This window comes from Cetorhinus maximus, unplaced genomic scaffold, assembly GCF_964194155.1.
Source record: "Cetorhinus maximus unplaced genomic scaffold, sCetMax3.hap1.1 HAP1_SCAFFOLD_271, whole genome shotgun sequence".
Lineage (NCBI taxonomy): Eukaryota > Metazoa > Chordata > Chondrichthyes > Lamniformes > Cetorhinidae > Cetorhinus > Cetorhinus maximus.
In genome coordinates, this window is record NW_027596231.1 from 498,869 (window position 1) to 517,790 (window position 18,922).

Consider the following 18,922-nt stretch of genomic DNA (forward strand, 5'->3'; position numbering starts at 1 on the left):
AATTGATGATTCAGATTTAAGTACATTTTCAACCATTTACATCGAAAAGAAAGCGTGTACAAGACTGAATGAATGACGGAGATTTCTTGAAAGCTGCAAAAGAGAAAAGCATCCCAGTCTGAACAGACTTGCCGGTGAATAGTGAAAGGAGACATCACTTACCTGCTGTAGTAGTTTTCTCAATCACAGGTGTGGTAGTTGTTTCCTGTGCTGTTGTTGACACTGCTGACAAGAAAATAACATTCAAAATCACCGAATTCCAATTCCAAATCCTACAGTATTGAGAATTTTACAACTGGGATACATTCTTGATATTAAGGCACAAATCTTGAGGAAATTGGTAAGTACAGCTACTCACTAGGTATCATGACTTCTTTATCTGCTTTATGTTATTAAACAAGTATCACTTACCCGAAGTGGAGGTTGTACTGGTGGTCGTTGTGCTCACTGGTGACACTGGCTCACAGCAAATGCGAACTTGGTAGTCAGAACAAAATCTTTTCTCCTCCAAAGCACTTTGAGAGACCTCACAGTTGAGCCCTTTGTCTTTGTCGCATGTCACATTGTCTGGTGACTCGCTGATTGGTCTCCCAGGCTGATCAACAAATTGACACTGAATGTTAGTGATTACTTCAGTAGGGAAGGAACAGTATTCATTATGTTTGGGATCAAGCAATTCAAAATCGCCTGGGCTGCCCTCAGAAGGTGTATGTTCGTTAATCCAGGGTGACCATTTGCCATGGCAGACGAGCTCTGTAAGAGAAAAGGAGAAATGTAGGAGAACACATGAGACACTCATGAACTAACCAAAAATAAGAAACATAAATGTGACAGGAGCAAGTTAGCATTTGTAAATGCTTCAAATGCATTATTTCATGATCATGCTCTAAAACATTAATAATGTCAAGAGCATAGAAAAGGGAAATTCTTTTCACAGTATTTGGCAATGATTCCAATAGAATTGACAAGTGTTCAGCCTGCGAGAAGCTTGAAGTGGAAATTTTACAGGGTGGAAAATCGTAATGAAAATGTGTGTGAGAATAAGTGGCAACTAAAGGAGACAGATTTGGGAAGAAGTGTCCAAATTTGCAGTTAAATCTCTTAAAACATTCATTATTTAATTCTTCCGATGGGGAAAAACTCCTCCGGGAGAACTTGACACAACAACGCTTTTGTAATTGTTTTAAATGCCATTGTTTGCAGATTGAGAATAATGAACTTTTCAAATAATTCCTTCAGAAGGAATTGGCTTTGGGTCTAAAGGACTGAACTGATGGACCTGCATTGTCTGTGCCAAAGTTGATCTAGGCGGAGTTGCAAGAGTAATTGAAAAGAGTATTTGAATCCAGTATTACAAACCTGAGACAAGGGTCATCCTCTCCCTAGCCAACATGTCGAGCAGGGAGGTGACAATTACTCAAAACCAGCTCTGCTGGGCAACAGGTGTCATATAAATGCCTGATACCAGCTCCAAAAGCTTCACCTGGAACTCGGTCGCAGCAGGAGACTCCCAGGAGGGCAGCAGAAACACTTCAAGGATGTCCTCAAAGCATCCCTGAAGAGCTCAAATATCCCGCTGGATCCATGGGAGTCCCTGGCCTTTGACTGACAAAAATGGAGAGGTTTCATTTGGGAAGACACCGGACATATCGAGAGATTCGTCGCAAAGAAAAGATCGAGTCGTCGGAAAGAGCACACACACCGCCAAACAAGTCATCTACATGACCCTCAAATCACCATTTGCCCTGCATGTGGCAGAACCTGCAGATTGTGCATTGGACTTATCTGCCATGGTAGAGCTCCTCGAACCGGAATGGAAGCAAGTCATCCTCGAACCCAAGGGACAGTCTAACAGGCAAGAGGGAGATATTGAAAGAAAGCATCACTTACCAGTTGTAGAACCGGCTGTAGACACAGTTGTTGTTACGGTTGATGGAGTTGGCACTTCTGAAGGAAAAGGAAAACATTGAAAACCGCTGCAATCTGACTGCAAATTCAGCAGCATTAATACAGTTCCAGCATTTGGTTACTTAATTGACAATAAGGAATAAAGAATGAGGAAAGTATTGACAACAGCTACTGACAACCTCAACTAACTTCGAGTACAAAGGACCAAACTTAAACAGGAAAAAGACAAATCAATATTTGCATATTTGGTTTTGTTTCAAAAATATTCTTTAAAGTTACAGGTGAAAGAAGAAAATGGAAGAATATGAACAATCGAAACATTCTAAGGGGAACATCCTTTGATAAGATATATTTTTGAACCCACTGGACTTCAAAAAAGATGCTGCCTATCACCATCAACGTGCAATGAACATTTTCCATATTATGTAAATGTCAGGCCGTTATTTAGGAAAAGATTCTGTAAACATTGGTGAGCAATTAGATTCCAGGAGAGAACGGTGCATACAGAAACATGGAAAAAACATATTTCCTCATGTGCACATTCTGATCGAGCTTCGTCTGAACGTGTCAGTTATCACCCAGTTCACTCTGGAAGCTCTGGACTAAAAATTGACAAGTGTGAAGTAATGGACTTCCACTGTCTGGAAGTTGTGGAATTAAGGTAGCTCGTGTCACTGGTATTGCTACTGTATATCGAAAGAAGCCATCACTCACCCGGTGTGGAGCCGGGAGCGGACCTGGTTGTAGCTGATTTCATTGTTGTCGTGGTCACTTCTGAAGAACAAGAGACATAATCAAACCCACTGCAATACAACATAAAGGCTAATTGTATTCCACTGTAAGATTTATTTTATTGGCTTTGCTGTAAAAAGGATGTGTAAAATAGCACATCTGGATCCCGATGTCTCCATATATTCAATCACTTCCACCCACATCAGGTCCACATGACTGAATGGACTGACGTTGCCTAAAAGGCGAATTTGAGAACAGTGCACTGGTGTGAACACTCATGCACACAAGAGTTCCCCTCAGCCCCGGCCTCTCATCGACCTTCTTTCAAGGAATAAAAATTTCATCCATTTCCCTTTGTAAAGTAAGGTCACAGTATCTACCAGTGGTGAAGTCATGAACTTCTAGTGTGTGCTGGAAGAAGATCACTTGTTTCGCTAGTGTAAAAGCAAAATACTGTGTATTTGGAAATCTGAGACAAAGCCATAAAGTACAGGAAATACTCAGCAGGTGTTGGCAGACTTGTTGAACTTTTCCAGCATTATCTTATTATTGCACTTGTTTCCTGGTCTTGCTGATGCTCATCAAAAGAGGGCTTTACTTACCCGGTGTGGAACCAGTCGTGTACCCAGTTGTTGTTGGTTTCACTGTTGTAGTGACCCCTTCTGGGGAACAAGAAAAATAATGAAAACCACTTCACCACGATATAAATACCACAGTTTTCGTGTAGTTTGACCATAAAACTATCACATTGATCTTGCTACAAAAGTGATGGTTACAAAACTAATTGATGATTCAGATTTAAGTACATTTTCAACCATTTACATCGAAAAGAAAGCGTGTACAAGACTGAATGAATGACGGAGATTTCTTGAAAGCTGCAAAAGAGAAAAGCATCCCAGTCTGAACAGACTTGCCGGTGAATAGTGAAAGGAGACATCACTTACCTGCTGTAGTAGTTTTCTCAATCACAGGTGTGGTAGTTGTTTCCTGTGCTGTTGTTGACACTGCTGACAAGAAAATAACATTCAAAATCACCGAATTCCAATTCCAAATCCTACAGTATTGAGAATTTTACAACTGGGATACATTCTTGATATTAAGGCACAAATCTTGAGGAAATTGGTAAGTACAGCTACTCACTAGGTATCATGACTTCTTTATCTGCTTTATGTTATTAAACAAGTATCACTTACCCGAAGTGGAGGTTGTACTGGTGGTCGTTGTGCTCACTGGTGACACTGGCTCACAGCAAATGCGAACTTGGTAGTCAGAACAAAATCTTTTCTCCTCCAAAGCACTTTGAGAGACCTCACAGTTGAGCCCTTTGTCTTTGTCGCATGTCACATTGTCTGGTGACTCGCTGATTGGTCTCCCAGGCTGATCAACAAATTGACACTGAATGTTAGTGATTACTTCAGTAGGGAAGGAACAGTATTCATTATGTTTGGGATCAAGCAATTCAAAATCGCCTGGGCTGCCCTCAGAAGGTGTATGTTCGTTAATCCAGGGTGACCATTTGCCATGGCAGACGAGCTCTGTAAGAGAAAAGGAGAAATGTAGGAGAACACATGAGACACTCATGAACTAACCAAAAATAAGAAACATAAATGTGACAGGAGCAAGTTAGCATTTGTAAATGCTTCAAATGCATTATTTCATGATCATGCTCTAAAACATTAATAATGTCAAGAGCATAGAAAAGGGAAATTCTTTTCACAGTATTTGGCAATGATTCCAATAGAATTGACAAGTGTTCAGCCTGCGAGAAGCTTGAAGTGGAAATTTTACAGGGCGGAAAATCGTAATGAAAATGTGTGTGAGAATAAGTGGCAACTAAAGGAGACAGATTTGGGAAGAAGTGTCCAAATTTGCAGTTAAATCTCTTAAAACATTCATTATTTAATTCTTCCGATGGGGAAAAACTCCTCCGGGAGAACTTGACACAACAACGCTTTTGTAATTGTTTTAAATGCCATTGTTTGCAGATTGAGAATAATGAACTTTTCAAATAATTCCTTCAGAAGGAATTGGCTTTGGGTCTAAAGGACTGAACTGATGGACCTGCATTGTCTGTGCCAAAGTTGATCTAGGCGGAGTTGCAAGAGTAATTGAAAAGAGTATTTGAATCCAGTATTACAAACCTGAGACAAGGGTCATCCTCTCCCTAGCCAACATGTCGAGCAGGGAGGTGACAATTACTCAAAACCAGCTCTGCTGGGCAACAGGTGTCATATAAATGCCTGATACCAGCTCCAAAAGCTTCACCTGGAACTCGGTCGCAGCAGGAGACTCCCAGGAGGGCAGCAGAAACACTTCAAGGATGTCCTCAAAGCATCCCTGAAGAGCTCAAATATCCCGTTGGATCCATGGGAGTCCCTGGCCTTTGACTGACAAAAATGGAGAGGTTTCATTTGGGAAGACACCGGACATATCGAGAGATTCGTCGCAAAGACAAGATCGAGTCGTCGGAAAGAGCACACACACCGCCAAACAAGTCATCTACATGACCCTCAAATCACCATTTGCCCTGCATGTGGCAGAACCTGCAGATTGTGCATTGGACTTATCTGCCATGGTAGAGCTCCTCGAACCGGAATGGAAGCAAGTCATCCTCGAACCCAAGGGACAGTCTAACAGGCAAGAGGGAGATATTGAAAGAAAGCATCACTTACCAGTTGTAGAACCGGCTGTAGACACAGTTGTTGTTACGGTTGATGGAGTTGGCACTTCTGAAGGAAAAGGAAAACATTGAAAACCGCTGCATTCTGACTGCAAATTCAGCAGCATTAATACAGTTCCAGCATTTGGTTACTTAATTGACAATAAGGAATAAAGAATGAGGAAAGTATTGACAACAGCTACTGACAACCTCAACTAACTTCGAGTACAAAGGACCAAACTTAAACAGGAAAAAGACAAATCAATATTTGCATATTTGGTTTTGTTTCAAAAATATTCTTTAAAGTTACAGGTGAAAGAAGAAAATGGAAGAATATGAACAATCGAAACATTCTAAGGGGAACATCCTTTGATAAGATATATTTTTGAACCCACTGGACTTCAAAAAAGATGCTGCCTATCACCATCAACGTGCAATGAACATTTTCCATATTATGTAAATGTCAGGCCGTTATTTAGGAAAAGATTCTGTTAACATTGGTGAGCAATTAGATTCCAGGAGAGAACGGTGCATACAGAAACATGGATAAAACATATTTCCTCATGTGCACATTCTGATCGAGCTTCGTCTGAACGTGTCAGTTATCACCCAGTTCACTCTGGAAGCTCTGGACTAAAAATTGACAAGTGTGAAGTAATGGACTTCCACTGTCTGGAAGTTGTGGAATTAAGGTAGCTCGTGTCACTGGTATTGCTACTGTATATCGAAAGAAGCCATCACTCACCCGGTGTGGAGCCGGGAGCGGACCTGGTTGTAGCTGATTTCATTGTTGTCGTGGTCACTTCTGAAGAACAAGAGACATAATCAAACCCACTGCAATACAACATAAAGGCTAATTGTATTCCACTGTAAGATTTATTTTATTGGCTTTGCTGTAAAAAGGATGTGTAAAATAGCACATCTGGATCCCGATGTCTCCATATATTCAATCACTTCCACCCACATCAGGTCCACATGACTGAATGGACTGACGTTGCCTAAAAGGCGAATTTGAGAACAGTGCACTGGTGTGAACACTCATGCACACAAGAGTTCCCCTCAGCCCCGGCCTCTCATCGACCTTCTTTCAAGGAATAAAAATTTCATCCATTTCCCTTTGTAAAGTAAGGTCACAGTATCTACCAGTGGTGAAGTCATGAACTTCTAGTGTGTGCTGGAAGAAGATCACTTGTTTCGCTAGTGTAAAAGCAAAATACTGTGTATTTGGAAATCTGAGACAAAGCCATAAAGTACAGGAAATACTCAGCAGGTGTTGGCAGACTTGTTGAACTTTTCCAGCATTATCTTATTATTGCACTTGTTTCCTGGTCTTGCTGATGCTCATCAAAAGAGGGCTTTACTTACCCGGTGTGGAACCAGTCGTGTACCCAGTTGTTGTTGGTTTCACTGTTGTAGTGACCCCTTCTGGGGAACAAGAAAAATAATGAAAACCACTTCACCACGATATAAATACCACAGTTTTCGTGTAGTTTGACCATAAAACTATCACATTGATCTTGCTACAAAAGTGATGGTTACAAAACTAATTGATGATTCAGATTTAAGTACATTTTCAACCATTTACATCGAAAAGAAAGCGTGTACAAGACTGAATGAATGACGGAGATTTCTTGAAAGCTGCAAAAGAGAAAAGCATCCCAGTCTGAACAGACTTGCCGGTGAATAGTGAAAGGAGACATCACTTACCTGCTGTAGTAGTTTTCTCAATCACAGGTGTGGTAGTTGTTTCCTGTGCTGTTGTTGACACTGCTGACAAGAAAATAACATTCAAAATCACCGAATTCCAATTCCAAATCCTACAGTATTGAGAATTTTACAACTGGGATACATTCTTGATATTAAGGCACAAATCTTGAGGAAATTGGTAAGTACAGCTACTCACTAGGTATCATGACTTCTTTATCTGCTTTATGTTATTAAACAAGTATCACTTACCCGAAGTGGAGGTTGTACTGGTGGTCGTTGTGCTCACTGGTGACACTGGCTCACAGCAAATGCGAACTTGGTAGTCAGAACAAAATCTTTTCTCCTCCAAAGCACTTTGAGAGACCTCACAGTTGAGCCCTTTGTCTTTGTCGCATGTCACATTGTCTGGTGACTCGCTGATTGGTCTCCCAGGCTGATCAACAAATTGACACTGAATGTTAGTGATTACTTCAGTAGGGAAGGAACAGTATTCATTATGTTTGGGATCAAGCAATTCAAAATCGCCTGGGCTGCCCTCAGAAGGTGTATGTTCGTTAATCCAGGGTGACCATTTGCCATGGCAGACGAGCTCTGTAAGAGAAAAGGAGAAATGTAGGAGAACACATGAGACACTCATGAACTAACCAAAAATAAGAAACATAAATGTGACAGGAGCAAGTTAGCATTTGTAAATGCTTCAAATGCATTATTTCATGATCATGCTCTAAAACATTAATAATGTCAAGAGCATAGAAAAGGGAAATTCTTTTCACAGTATTTGGCAATGATTCCAATAGAATTGACAAGTGTTCAGCCTGCGAGAAGCTTGAAGTGGAAATTTTACAGGGCGGAAAATCGTAATGAAAATGTGTGTGAGAATAAGTGGCAACTAAAGGAGACAGATTTGGGAAGAAGTGTCCAAATTTGCAGTTAAATCTCTTAAAACATTCATTATTTAATTCTTCCGATGGGGAAAAACTCCTCCGGGAGAACTTGACACAACAACGCTTTTGTAATTGTTTTAAATGCCATTGTTTGCAGATTGAGAATAATGAACTTTTCAAATAATTCCTTCAGAAGGAATTGGCTTTGGGTCTAAAGGACTGAACTGATGGACCTGCATTGTCTGTGCCAAAGTTGATCTAGGCGGAGTTGCAAGAGTAATTGAAAAGAGTATTTGAATCCAGTATTACAAACCTGAGACAAGGGTCATCCTCTCCCTAGCCAACATGTCGAGCAGGGAGGTGACAATTACTCAAAACCAGCTCTGCTGGGCAACAGGTGTCATATAAATGCCTGATACCAGCTCCAAAAGCTTCACCTGGAACTCGGTCGCAGCAGGAGACTCCCAGGAGGGCAGCAGAAACACTTCAAGGATGTCCTCAAAGCATCCCTGAAGAGCTCAAATATCCCGCTGGATCCATGGGAGTCCCTGGCCTTTGACTGACAAAAATGGAGAGGTTTCATTTGGGAAGACACCGGACATATCGAGAGATTCGTCGCAAAGACAAGATCGAGTCGTCGGAAAGAGCACACACACCGCCAAACAAGTCATCTACATGACCCTCAAATCACCATTTGCCCTGCATGTGGCAGAACCTGCAGATTGTGCATTGGACTTATCTGCCATGGTAGAGCTCCTCGAACCGGAATGGAAGCAAGTCATCCTCGAACCCAAGGGACAGTCTAACAGGCAAGAGGGAGATATTGAAAGAAAGCATCACTTACCAGTTGTAGAACCGGCTGTAGACACAGTTGTTGTTACGGTTGATGGAGTTGGCACTTCTGAAGGAAAAGGAAAACATTGAAAACCGCTGCATTCTGACTGCAAATTCAGCAGCATTAATACAGTTCCAGCATTTGGTTACTTAATTGACAATAAGGAATAAAGAATGAGGAAAGTATTGACAACAGCTACTGACAACCTCAACTAACTTCGAGTACAAAGGACCAAACTTAAACAGGAAAAAGACAAATCAATATTTGCATATTTGGTTTTGTTTCAAAAATATTCTTTAAAGTTACAGGTGAAAGAAGAAAATGGAAGAATATGAACAATCGAAACATTCTAAGGGGAACATCCTTTGATAAGATATATTTTTGAACCCACTGGACTTCAAAAAAGATGCTGCCTATCACCATCAACGTGCAATGAACATTTTCCATATTATGTAAATGTCAGGCCGTTATTTAGGAAAAGATTCTGTTAACATTGGTGAGCAATTAGATTCCAGGAGAGAACGGTGCATACAGAAACATGGATAAAACATATTTCCTCATGTGCACATTCTGATCGAGCTTCGTCTGAACGTGTCAGTTATCACCCAGTTCACTCTGGAAGCTCTGGACTAAAAATTGACAAGTGTGAAGTAATGGACTTCCACTGTCTGGAAGTTGTGGAATTAAGGTAGCTCGTGTCACTGGTATTGCTACTGTATATCGAAAGAAGCCATCACTCACCCGGTGTGGAGCCGGGAGTGGACCTGGTTGTAGCTGATTTCATTGTTGTCGTGGTCACTTCTGAAGAACAAGAGACATAATCAAACCCACTGCAATACAACATAAAGGCTAATTGTATTCCACTGTAAGATTTATTTTATTGGCTTTGCTGTAAAAAGGATGTGTAAAATAGCACATCTGGATCCCGATGTCTCCATATATTCAATCACTTCCACCCACATCAGGTCCACATGACTGAATGGACTGACGTTGCCTAAAAGGCGAATTTGAGAACAGTGCACTGGTGTGAACACTCATGCACACAAGAGTTCCCCTCAGCCCCGGCCTCTCATCGACCTTCTTTCAAGGAATAAAAATTTCATCCATTTCCCTTTGTAAAGTAAGGTCACAGTATCTACCAGTGGTGAAGTCATGAACTTCTAGTGTGTGCTGGAAGAAGATCACTTGTTTCGCTAGTGTAAAAGCAAAATACTGTGTATTTGGAAATCTGAGACAAAGCCATAAAGTACAGGAAATACTCAGCAGGTGTTGGCAGACTTGTTGAACTTTTCCAGCATTATCTTATTATTGCACTTGTTTCCTGGTCTTGCTGATGCTCATCAAAAGAGGGCTTTACTTACCCGGTGTGGAACCAGTCGTGTACCCAGTTGTTGTTGGTTTCACTGTTGTAGTGACCCCTTCTGGGGAACAAGAAAAATAATGAAAACCACTTCACCACGATATAAATACCACAGTTTTCGTGTAGTTTGACCATAAAACTATCACATTGATCTTGCTACAAAAGTGATGGTTACAAAACTAATTGATGATTCAGATTTAAGTACATTTTCAACCATTTACATCGAAAAGAAAGCGTGTACAAGACTGAATGAATGACGGAGATTTCTTGAAAGCTGCAAAAGAGAAAAGCATCCCAGTCTGAACAGACTTGCCGGTGAATAGTGAAAGGAGACATCACTTACCTGCTGTAGTAGTTTTCTCAATCACAGGTGTGGTAGTTGTTTCCTGTGCTGTTGTTGACACTGCTGACAAGAAAATAACATTCAAAATCACCGAATTCCAATTCCAAATCCTACAGTATTGAGAATTTTACAACTGGGATACATTCTTGATATTAAGGCACAAATCTTGAGGAAATTGGTAAGTACAGCTACTCACTAGGTATCATGACTTCTTTATCTGCTTTATGTTATTAAACAAGTATCACTTACCCGAAGTGGAGGTTGTACTGGTGGTCGTTGTGCTCACTGGTGACACTGGCTCACAGCAAATGCGAACTTGGTAGTCAGAACAAAATCTTTTCTCCTCCAAAGCACTTTGAGAGACCTCACAGTTGAGCCCTTTGTCTTTGTCGCATGTCACATTGTCTGGTGACTCGCTGATTGGTCTCTCAGGCTGATCAACAAATTGACACTGAATGTTAGTGATTACTTCAGTAGGGAAGGAACAGTATTCATTATGTTTGGGATCAAGCAATTCAAAATCGCCTGGGCTGCCCTCAGAAGGTGTATGTTCGTTAATCCAGGGTGACCATTTGCCATGGCAGACGAGCTCTGTAAGAGAAAAGGAGAAATGTAGGAGAACACATGAGACACTCATGAACTAACCAAAAATAAGAAACATAAATGTGACAGGAGCAAGTTAGCATTTGTAAATGCTTCAAATGCATTATTTCATGATCATGCTCTAAAACATTAATAATGTCAAGAGCATAGAAAAGGGAAATTCTTTTCACAGTATTTGGCAACGATTCCAATAGAATTGACAAGTGTTCAGCCTGCGAGAAGCTTGAAGTGGAAATTTTACAGGGTGGAAAATCGTAATGAAAATGTGTGTGAGAATAAGTGGCAACTAAAGGAGACAGATTTGGGAAGAAGTGTCCAAATTTGCAGTTAAAACTCTTAAAACATTCATTATTTAATTCTTCCGATGGGGAAAAACTCCTCCGGGAGAACTTGACACAACAACGCTTTTGTAATTGTTTTAAATGCCATTGTTTGCAGATTGAGAATAATGAACTTTTCAAATAATTCCTTCAGAAGGAATTGGCTTTGGGTCTAAAGGACTGAACTGATGGACCTGCATTGTCTGTGCCAAAGTTGATCTAGGCGGAGTTGCAAGAGTAATTGAAAAGAGTATTTGAATCCAGTATTACAAACCTGAGACAAGGGTCATCCTCTCCCTAGCCAACATGTCGAGCAGGGAGGTGACAATTACTCAAAACCAGCTCTGCTGGGCAACAGGTGTCATATAAATGCCTGATACCAGCTCCAAAAGCTTCACCTGGAACTCGGTCGCAGCAGGAGACTCCCAGGAGGGCAGCAGAAACACTTCAAGGATGTCCTCAAAGCATCCCTGAAGAGCTCAAATATCCCGCTGGATCCATGGGAGTCCCTGGCCTTTGACTGACAAAAATGGAGAGGTTTCATTTGGGAAGACACCGGACATATCGAGAGATTCGTCGCAAAGACAAGATCGAGTCGTCGGAAAGAGCACACACACCGCCAAACAAGTCATCTACATGACCCTCAAATCACCATTTGCCCTGCATGTGGCAGAACCTGCAGATTGTGCATTGGACTTATCTGCCATGGTAGAGCTCCTCGAACCGGAATGGAAGCAAGTCATCCTCGAACCCAAGGGACAGTCTAACAGGCAAGAGGGAGATATTGAAAGAACGCATCACTTACCAGTTGTAGAACCGGCTGTAGACACAGTTGTTGTTACGGTTGATGGAGTTGGCACTTCTGAAGGAAAAGGAAAACATTGAAAACCGCTGCATTCTGACTGCAAATTCAGCAGCATTAATACAGTTCCAGCATTTGGTTACTTAATTGACAATAAGGAATAAAGAATGAGGAAAGTATTGACAACAGCTACTGACAACCTCAACTAACTTCGAGTACAAAGGACCAAACTTAAACAGGAAAAAGACAATTCAATATTTGCATATTTGGTTTTGTTTCAAAAATATTCTTTAAAGTTACAGGTGAAAGAAGAAAATGGAAGAATATGAACAATCGAAACATTCTAAGGGGAACATCCTTTGATAAGATATATTTTTGAACCCACTGGACTTCAAAAAAGATGCTGCCTATCACCATCAACGTGCAATGAACACCTTCCATATTATGTAAATGTCAGGCCGTTATTTAGGAAAAGATTCTGTAAACATTGGTGAGAAATTAGATTCCATGAGAGATCGGTGCATACAGAAACATGGATAAAACATATTTCCTCATGTGCACATTCTGATCGAGCTTCGTCTGAACGTGTCAGTTATCACCCAGTTCACTCTGGAAGCTCTGGACTAAAAATTGACAAGTGTGAAGTAATGGACTTCCACTGTCTGGAAGTTGTGGAATTAAGGTAGCTCGTGTCACTGGTATTGCTACTGTATATCGAAAGAAGCCATCACTCACCCGGTGTGGAGCCGGGAGTGGACCTGGTTGTAGCTGATTTCATTGTTGTCGTGGTCACTTCTGAAGAACAAGAGACATAATCAAACCCACTGCAATACAACATAAAGGCTAATTGTATTCCACTGTAAGATTTATTTTATTGGCTTTGCTGTAAAAAGGATGTGTAAAATAGCACATCTGGATCCCGATGTCTCCATATATTCAATCACTTCCACCCACATCAGGTCCACATGACTGAATGGACTGACGTTGCCTAAAAGGCGAATTTGAGAACAGTGCACTGGTGTGAACACTCATGCACACAAGAGTTCCCCTCAGCCCCGGCCTCTCATCGACCTTCTTTCAAGGAATAAAAATTTCATCCATTTCCCTTTGTAAAGTAAGGTCACAGTATCTACCAGTGGTGAAGTCATGAACTTCTAGTGTGTGCTGGAAGAAGATCACTTGTTTCGCTAGTGTAAAAGCAAAATACTGTGTATTTGGAAATCTGAGACAAAGCCATAAAGTACAGGAAATACTCAGCAGGTGTTGGCAGACTTGTTGAACTTTTCCAGCATTATCTTATTATTGCACTTGTTTCCTGGTCTTGCTGATGCTCATCAAAAGAGGGCTTTACTTACCCGGTGTGGAACCAGTCGTGTACCCAGTTGTTGTTGGTTTCACTGTTGTAGTGACCCCTTCTGGGGAACAAGAAAAATAATGAAAACCACTTCACCACGATATAAATACCACAGTTTTCGTGTAGTTTGACCATAAAACTATCACATTGATCTTGCTACAAAAGTGATGGTTACAAAACTAATTGATGATTCAGATTTAAGTACATTTTCAACCATTTACATCGAAAAGAAAGCGTGTACAAGACTGAATGAATGACGGAGATTTCTTGAAAGCTGCAAAAGAGAAAAGCATCCCAGTCTGAACAGACTTGCCGGTGAATAGTGAAAGGAGACATCACTTACCTGCTGTAGTAGTTTTCTCAATCACAGGTGTGGTAGTTGTTTCCTGTGCTGTTGTTGACACTGCTGACAAGAAAATAACATTCAAAATCACCGAATTCCAATTCCAAATCCTACAGTATTGAGAATTTTACAACTGGGATACATTCTTGATATTAAGGCACAAATCTTGAGGAAATTGGTAAGTACAGCTACTCACTAGGTATCATGACTTCTTTATCTGCTTTATGTTATTAAACAAGTATCACTTACCCGAAGTGGAGGTTGTACTGGTGGTCGTTGTGCTCACTGGTGACACTGGCTCACAGCAAATGCGAACTTGGTAGTCAGAACAAAATCTTTTCTCCTCCAAAGCACTTTGAGAGACCTCACAGTTGAGCCCTTTGTCTTTGTCGCATGTCACATTGTCTGGTGACTCGCTGATTGGTCTCTCAGGCTGATCAACAAATTGACACTGAATGTTAGTGATTACTTCAGTAGGGAAGGAACAGTATTCATTATGTTTGGGATCAAGCAATTCAAAATCGCCTGGGCTGCCCTCAGAAGGTGTATGTTCGTTAATCCAGGGTGACCATTTGCCATGGCAGACGAGCTCTGTAAGTGAAAAGGAGAAATGTAGGAGAACACATGAGACACTCATGAACTAACCAAAAATAAGAAACATAAATGTGACAGGAGCAAGTTAGCATTTGTAAATGCTTCAAATGCATTATTTCATGATCATGCTCTAAAACATTAATAATGTCAAGAGCATAGAAAAGGGAAATTCTTTTCACAGTATTTGGCAACGATTCCAATAGAATTGACAAGTGTTCAGCCTGCGAGAAGCTTGAAGTGGAAATTTTACAGGGTGGAAAATCGTAATGAAAATGTGTGTGAGAATAAGTGGCAACTAAAGGAGACAGATTTGGGAAGAAGTGTCCAAATTTGCAGTTAAATCTCTTAAAACATTCATTATTTAATTCTTCCGATGGGGAAAAACTCCTCCGGGAGAACTTGACACAACAACGCTTTTGTAATTGTTTTAAATGCCATTGTTTGCAGATTGAGAATAATGAACTTTTCAAATAATTCCTTCAGAAGGAATTGGCTTTGGGTCTAAAGGACTGAACTGATGGACCTGCATTGTCTGTGCCAAAGTTGATCTAGGCGGAGTTGCAAGAGTAATTGAAAAGAGTATTTGAATCCAGTATTACAAACCTGAGACAAGGGTCATCCTCTCCCTAGCCAACATGTCGAGCAGGGAGGTGACAATTACTCAAAACCAGCTCTGCTGGGCAACAGGTGTCATATAAATGCCTGATACCAGCTCCAAAAGCTTCACCTGGAACTCGGTCGCAGCAGGAGACTCCCAGGAGGGCAGCAGAAACACTTCAAGGATGTCCTCAAAGCATCCCTGAAGAGCTCAAATATCCCGCTGGATCCATGGGAGTCCCTGGCCTTTGACTGACAAAAATGGAGAGGTTTCATTTGGGAAGACACCGGACATATCGAGAGATTCGTCGCAAAGACAAGATCGAGTCGTCGGAAAGAGCACACACACCGCCAAACAAGTCATCTACATGACCCTCAAATCACCATTTGCCCTGCATGTGGCAGAACCTGCAGATTGTGCATTGGACTTATCTGCCATGGTAGAGCTCCTCGAACCGGAATGGAAGCAAGTCATCCTCGAACCCAAGGGACAGTCTAACAGGCAAGAGGGAGATATTGAAAGAACGCATCACTTACCAGTTGTAGAACCGGCTGTAGACACAGTTGTTGTTACGGTTGATGGAGTTGGCACTTCTGAAGGAAAAGGAAAACATTGAAAACCGCTGCATTCTGACTGCAAATTCAGCAGCATTAATACAGTTCCAGCATTTGGTTATTTAATTGACAATAAGGAATAAAGAATGAGGAAAGTATTGACAACAGCTACTGACAACCTCAACTAACTTCGAGTACAAAGGACCAAACTTAAACAGGAAAAAGACAAATCAATATTTGCATATTTGGTTTTGTTTCAAAAATATTCTTTAAAGTTACAGGTGAAAGAAGAAAATGGAAGAATACGAACAATTACAGTATTCTACGGGGAACATCCTTTGATAAGATATATTTTTGAAACTACTGGAGTTTGAAAATGCCGCTGCATATCACCATCAACGTGCAATGAACATTTTCCATATTATGTAAATGTCAGGCCATTATTTAGGAAAAGATTCGGTAAATATTGGTGAGCAAGTAGATTCCATGAGAGAACGGTGCATACAGAAACATGGATAAAACATATTTCCTCAGGTGTATATTCTGTTCGAGTTTCGTCTGAATCTGTCAGTTATCACCCAGTTCACTCTGGAAGTTCTGGACTAAACATCGACAAGTGTGAAGTAATGGACTTCCACTGTCTGGAAGTTGTTGAAACAAGACGGCTCGTGTCCCTGGTTTTGCTACTGTATATCGAAAGAAACTATCACTCACCCGGTGTGGAGCCGGGAGTGGACCTGGTTGTAGCTGATTTCACTGTTGTCGTGGTCACTTCTGAAGAACAAGAAACATAATCAAACCCACTGCAATACAACATTCAAGATATGTGGAAGAAGGTGTAGGGGGACGTGATGAAGAACTTTTTTACGCAGAAGGTAGTGGGTGTCTGGAATTCGCTGCCCAAGTTGCTGGTTGAGGCAGAAAGTTTAAACTCTTTTACAAAGTACCTGGATCTGCAGCTAAAGTGCTGTAAACTGCAGGGCTATGGGCCGGGTGCAGGAAGGTGGGATTAGAATGGGCATCTGGGTGTCCTCCGGCTGGCATGGACAAGATGGGCCGCATGGCCTCCTTCTGTGTTGTAACTTTTCTTGGTTCTTTCGTTCTAACATAAAGGCTAATCGTGTTCCACTGTAAGATTTATTTTATTGGATTTGCTGCAAATATGATGTTTAAAATAGTACAGCTGGGTTCAGATATCTCCAAATATTCAATCACTTCCACCCACATCAGGTCCACATGACAGAATGGACTGACATTGCCTAAAAGGTGAATTTGAGAACAGTGCACTGGTGTGAACACTCATGCACACAAGAGTTCCCCTCAGCCATGGCCCCTGATCTACCTTCTTTCAAGGAATAAAAATTTCATCCATTTCCCTTTGTAAAGTAAGGTCACAGTATCTACCCATGATGAAGTGATGAACTTCTAGTGTGTGCCGAAAGAAGATCACCTCTTTCACTCGAGTAAAAGCAAAATACTGTGGATTTGGAAATCTGAGACAAAGCCATAAAGTACAGGAAATACTCAGCAGGTGTTGGCAGACTTGCTGAACTTTTCCAGCATTATCTTTTTATTTCACTTCTTTCCTGCTCTTGCTGCTGTTTATCAAAAGAAGCCTTTACTTACCCGGTCTGGAGCCAGTAGTGGACCCAGTTGTAGTTGGTTTCACTGTTGTAGTCAACCCTTCTGAGGAACAAGAAGAATAATGAAAGCCACTGCACCACAATGTAAATACCATAGCTTTCCTATATATTGTTGGCATAAAACCAACACACTGATCTTGCTACAAAAGTGAAATTTTCAAAACTATTTGATGATTCAGATTTAAGTACATTTTCAACATCCCGTCAAAAAGGAAATGTACAAGACTGAATGAATGACGGAGATTTCTTGAAAGCTGCAAAGAGAAAAGCATCCCAGTGTGAACAGACTTGCCGGTGAATATTGAAAGGAGACATCACTTACCTGCTGTAGTAGTTTTCTCAGTCACAGGTGTGGTAGTTGTTTCCTGTGTTGTTGACACTGCTGACAAGAAAATAACATTCAAAACCACCGAATTCCAATTCCAAATCCTACAGTACTGAGAATTTTACAACTGGGATACATTATTAACATTAAGGGAGGCCGCCACGGACCCTGGGAGTAGGAAGGAGGAGGTTGGGCTGTTGAGTGTGGATTGGGGTGGGATTTTCAGGAAGGTAGAGAACGTGCACGTTCACCTGGACATCCTGGTTTGACATGGGTTCATGTTGGTAGATGACAGTGGGGAGCTGGAACTTGATGCCAGCAGGGTTGACAGTGATAGGAGAAAGGGCATGGGCAACTGGGGGAGGGGAAAGATGGGGGAGCTTAACTGAAACTTGATAACTACCATTTCGCCGAAATAGAAACTGGGCGGAGCCTTATGTTGGAGGGCACTGGTGCTGCTTGGTAGTGGTGTCAGTGGGTGGGCACAGATGCAGGTCAGCTCAGATGGACAATTGAAAGAGAACCCTAGCAGGCAAAATTGACAATGCTCGGAATATTGAGATGAGTGTGATGGATGTAGGCTCCGCGTGCGTGGGAGAGTGCTTGCACGAGGCTCCGAAAGGCTCTGCCACACACACGCACTTCTCCCTCCAGAATCACTCGTCATCCGACTGGGTGCAGGTGAACTGTTAGTTGGGGGGTGGCGGAGATATAGGGTGAGGAGTCGCGAAGCCTGTCATTGAAGCTGAAAGGCAACATTACACATTATTCAGTGAAACTGTATATGTTTCAGATTATAAAGCAACCACTTGCGATCAGAATTTCTTAACTTTTCTAGGCATACCACTTCTTCTAATTGCTGCCCTGACATCCACAGCAGGGCTGGAGATGGCCTGTGTAATGGTTGGCCCTGTTGCCACTGATGACTTCAGCGTGTGTCCTCCGGAGAGCCAAGGCCTTGGGGGCCCCGGCTTGCTTTGGCTGTCCTCCTGTGGACCATCTGCTCCCTCTGCAGTAACAGAGATGAGGTTGAGGGGGTCACATGCAAAGGGGACTCAGAGGGAGCGAACACCCTCTGAGATTCCTGAGTGGATGACCTAAGGGTGTCCAGCTCCTGATCCTCCTCCCTTCGGGTGCCCCAGGGCCACAGCCTAACTCCTTGAGGGGGAGGAGCACTTGGAGGGACATTGAGGTGCCCTGTTTCCCTCTTGTGTTGCCACTGCAGGAACTCACCCATGGCTACCGCGATGGAGTGCAGGTCTGTGTGCATCTCCACGTTCAGCTGGACCCAGGTCTCCATGGCATCTGCCATCCTTCTCATGGAGACCTCCATAAGCTCACATGTGGGCACCTCTTCA

The 18,922-nt window shown here is 41.8% G+C and overlaps 1 long non-coding RNA gene across 1 annotated transcript; it reads right to left on the minus strand.

The window, feature by feature from the left end:
• Positions 1 to 15,578: 15,578 nt before the first annotated feature.
• Positions 15,579 to 17,285, minus strand: LOC144673108 (uncharacterized). The gene is made up of 3 exons (XR_013574260.1): positions 17,223 to 17,285; positions 16,311 to 16,370; positions 15,579 to 15,635 (listed from the first exon to the last, which is right to left on the minus strand). It is a non-coding gene; the product is annotated as an uncharacterized LOC144673108 (long non-coding RNA).
• Positions 17,286 to 18,922: the final 1,637 nt, after the last annotated feature.